This window comes from Vombatus ursinus, unplaced genomic scaffold, assembly GCF_900497805.2.
Source record: "Vombatus ursinus unplaced genomic scaffold, bare-nosed wombat genome assembly UNPS02014803.1, whole genome shotgun sequence".
NCBI lineage: Eukaryota > Metazoa > Chordata > Mammalia > Diprotodontia > Vombatidae > Vombatus > Vombatus ursinus.
In genome coordinates this window covers 6,423,249-6,427,170 of record NW_020954581.1, presented here as the reverse complement: position 1 = coordinate 6,427,170, position 3,922 = coordinate 6,423,249, and positions in this window count along the sequence as shown.

Sequence of the window (3,922 nt, the reverse complement as noted above, 5' to 3'; positions counted from 1 at the left end):
GAAAGGTCAATACTCTACAAAGTACAATTCTAAGCAAGGATTGTTGTTGTTTGTCTTTTGTTCTCAAGGAGGACCATGACATCAGGAAGGTGATGGTATGATTTGAAAGTGAATTAGGTTTAAGTGAAGGAGGGCTATGCAAAGTCACCAGCCTCACTTATTCCTCTGGAGCCATCGGGTTCCAACAGCAAGATATAGATTATGATAACGGGAAATGGCCCCCAAGCAAGGATTAAAGTCCAGCTGACTAAAGCTGGAAGGGCACTGCAAGCCAGGGAATGGCATGAGCAAAGACTTGGCAGTTGGAAAACTTCAACTGGAATGTTAAAGAGCAAAGTGGGGAGTAGTGTGGGATATCATAATTGTGGGAACAGAAATACTCTGTGTGTTACTCATGCAGGCTTCTGCACTAAAACAAAAATCCCAAAATGAAGAAAGTGGCTATGGAAAAGCCAAGATTTCCCAGGGCTTCCCATTGAAGTTCTACCAGAGCTAATTTACAAGGCTTCAGGCATGTACTTTCTTTGTGTTTCCTAATTTTCTCCCTAATATGCATTTTACAAGTAGTTGCCTAGTTCCCAGACTGGGTGCCCAGTAGAATCTCTTCTTAAAACGCTGTTTTCTTTCTTTACTGAAATGCTTAAATAAATTAGAACTCATTTTTTAAGAGAAAAAAAGGAGGGGGATTGAAAAAAATCTTAAAAGACCACCCAAGTTGAATATGTATACATACACAAACTGTAAATTATGTAAATTTTTTTAAATTAATGAATGGTTTTCTTCCTTCACCTCCTTTTTCCCTCTTTTTATCGTGGCTAGAACTGGATAGAACACTGGGCCTGGACTCAGGAAAACCTGAGTTCACTTCTGTCTCCAGACACCTAACTAGCTGTGTGACCTTGGGCAAGTCACTTAACCACTATTTGTCTCAGTTTCCTCATCTGTTAAATGGGGAAGATAATAGCACCTACTTCCCTATGATTGTTGTGAGGATCAAATGATACAATAAGTAAAGTGCTTAGCACAGTGTCTGGCACATAGTAAGAGTTATATACATGTGAGTTATTGTTATTATTATTATTATTAATACCAAGACAAACATTGTAGTATAGTGGATAGAGGGTTACTCTTGGAATCAGAAAAACCTGAGATCGTTTTGTCTCTTACATGTATTAACTGTGGGAGACTGGACAAGGCACTTAACCCCTAATTGCACCAGATGAAAAATTGCAGAAGAATTAGAGATCTTCAACAATGAAAGTAGAGACAGGTTCTGCACAGGTAGCCCTGACTCCAGACCAACCTGGAAGCCCACCCCCCACCTGCCATCTGTCTTAAATCTAGAACAAAAAATATTTTTCTTAACACATACGGATATGTTTGTGTATATATGTGTGTGCATATACAGTTATCCCTTCCCCATCGCGATTTTCCCCATTGTAGTTTCACTGTATCACAAGTTGGCATAAGAAATTAAATGGGAATTTGGGGGGAATTTTATAGTAGCTGCAGAAGACCTGCAAAGGCCAGCAGGCAGAAACATGTTCTAAACAAAAAATGTTTAGAAACTCAGAAATGCACAAAATATATGTATAGTATTGTATAATATGGCCTATGACCAAATAACCCAAATTTTACAATAAGTTACTTTAATCACCCCCTAAAAGAAAAAGAAAAAAAAACTCAGACTTCTCTGGTACAAAAGAAGGGCTAAAAAGTTTTATGCAGATTTTCCAGATTATAGAGCATTGCACCCCTAGGGAAGGAATAATTGCATACATGCTGTATACATTATATATATATATATATAAACACACGTATATATACATATATACATATGTGTGTGTTTGTGTGTATGTGTGTGTGTGTGTATATGTGTATATATATATATATATATATTTCGCTATATACAAATGTACTATAAGTCTTCATTAAAGAAAAATGGAGGCAAAGTGATGTACTTAAACCTGGACCTAATTCTGGAGCCTTCTCCTTGGACAAAGCATTGCTTTGTGAGAACCTGGGTTATCCTGTTGCTGGCACTGAAACATTTCAGCCCCAAAGCTAAATTTAGGACAAAATGTCAAAATAGACCAAAAAAGTGAAAACAAAAGAATATGTGGGAGCTGAGTTATGGGATAAAGCTCAAAGAAATTACATTGAAATAAAACTGTGAGTGACATAGACCTCCAGTTCCTTACCAGAGGGTTGAACTCACTGGCTTTGTAGGAAAGGGGGACTTTGGCAAAGACAGAAGCCAAACCGAGCTGTCCAGCAGTACTTGGACTGTTCAGATCTCTTTCCTTTTTTACTATCTTCTTTCCTGGCCCTATAAAAAAATTCAATAGATTGCTGCAAATATCTACTAAAAGTGGTCGTTGATGCATACAGATGGGACTGACCATCACTTTTAAATCCTGAAGCCTTAAGGAAACCCTCTCCTGTGCTGTCTTGTCTCCCTGTCATTTGGTGGGGATTATTGCCCTTCTGTGCATATTTCTAGACCCCTCCGCCATCGGATCATGCCTAGAATTTCTTTGGCTTTGCCTTCTCTTCCTCCACTGACAGATGTTCTTTGGGCAAAATTCTCACTCGCAAGTTATTATGCACAGTCCCCTTGGCCCTTTGTGTATAGCTGGTTTCAGACCAGTTTTCCATCTAATCAGCCCTTCTTGCTACTGGGTTGTTTAAAAAAATGAGCTGGCAGCTCCCAGATAATTGCCAGGTCTGTCAAAATTAATTTTAGTCTCTTTTTCTTAGATAAGGGGGAAATAACCCTTTGAGTCAATGTCTGCCAGTGATAGGCCAAGAGATTAATTTACCCTTAACTATTTATTTCTTCAGAAGAAAATGTATTCCAACCCCCATCCTAACTTAAATAGCTAGATTTCTTGATTTGAAAATTTCATCTTTGGGTAGCCATCAAAAGCATTAGCTCACAGGATGGGATTCATTATAAAAGAAGTCTTTCACCATGAAACTATCTACAGTGGGCTGATTATCCTTCTGCTTCTTGTTTCTAGAAGAAATGCAGTAGATGGAGAAGGACAATCTGTCCATTTTGATTCAAGTGTTTTTGATTCACTGGAGTGGTCTTTTTAGTATTTATTTGACTGTAGACTGACACTCTTTCTTTCTTGAGACACTAAATCAGATATGAGTCAAGTCCCCATATTTAATGTGTGTTTGTATGTATGTGTTAAAATGAAATGGATGCAGTCAATATTTGGAGATCATTTATCCCTGTATACCAAAGGACTTTGATTGGGTTCAGATCTGTGATTTCATAAAGAAGAAAACATCTGGTGTGGAAAATCCCTCCAACAATGAAGATGAGCAACTTTCCAGCAACTTGTAGTGTTTGAGAGTTTCCTAGGTAACTGGGAGAGCAAGTCATCTAGGTTCATACAGCCAACAGGTATTAAAGGCAGGGCTTGTGCCCAGTTCTTTCTGGGTCTGAATATGAATGGAAATCCACTAGACCACACTGCCTCTCACTGTCACATATGCTTAAAGAATATCAAAGAGAGAAAGATGGAACCTTCCATCAAAAGTCTATACTAATTAATAAATAAAAGGAAAAAAATTGTTCATGTGATATCCACAATGAATAGGATCACAAATTTAGAAGTAAAATCATCTAATAAACCTCATTTAGCAATAAGAAACCTGAGGCCCACAAAAGTAGACTAGCTTGCCCAAGATCACACAGAGAATAAGGCTGAGAAATTGTATTTGAACCCAGCTCCCAGGAAGGAAGGGAGGGAGGGAGGGAGGGAGGGAAGGAAGGTGAGAGAGAAAGAGAGAGTAAAGAAGAAAAGGAAACAGAAAAAAAAAGGAAGGAAGGAAGGAAGGAAGGAAGGAAGGAAGGAAGGAAGGAAGGAAGGAAGGAAGGAAGGAAGGAAGGAAGGAAGGAAGGAAG